We start from the raw sequence: 423 nt of genomic DNA, 5'->3' as shown, positions 1-423 counted from the left end.
AAAAAAAAAAGAAAAGAAAAAGGAAAAGGAAAAGGAAGGAAAGGAAAGGAAAATACCATGCATGGATTTCAAATTTTTTTTTGCACCAAAATAAATTCGTACTTTAATTCCATTTTCCATTATTTTTTTCTTTATTTACTATAGTTCACATGCACACCCACATGAGAGTGTGTGTGAGAAAGAGAAGCACCCTCCACAGGGTCTGGTCACACTGTGACCACCCCCTTCCTCCAGCCCATTCAATCTTGGGTACTTACTTGTGCGTGTGCCCAGCATATTTCGGCATAACCAGGCTGGGTATTGTAACCAGGGTCACCACGTGGGATTGGGGTTTTCTTTTCTTTTTTCTGAAGAGGTTTTTGCTATAGGGCGCGTGAGCTCGCCAGACAGACAGAGACATAAAGACAGAAAGCGAGAAATCAC

General features: G+C 41.4%; 1 protein-coding gene across 1 annotated transcript in view; it reads right to left on the bottom strand.

Annotated features, from left to right (window-relative positions):
- The window catches only part of TMEM278 (transmembrane protein 278), a 4,832-nt gene that overhangs the window by 3,438 nt on the left and 971 nt on the right, over positions 1–423 (bottom strand).

This window comes from Tupaia chinensis, unplaced genomic scaffold, assembly GCF_000334495.1.
Source record: "Tupaia chinensis unplaced genomic scaffold, TupChi_1.0 Scaffold143584_1, whole genome shotgun sequence".
Lineage (NCBI taxonomy): Eukaryota > Metazoa > Chordata > Mammalia > Scandentia > Tupaiidae > Tupaia > Tupaia belangeri.
This window is presented reverse-complemented; position numbering and strand designations above follow the sequence as displayed.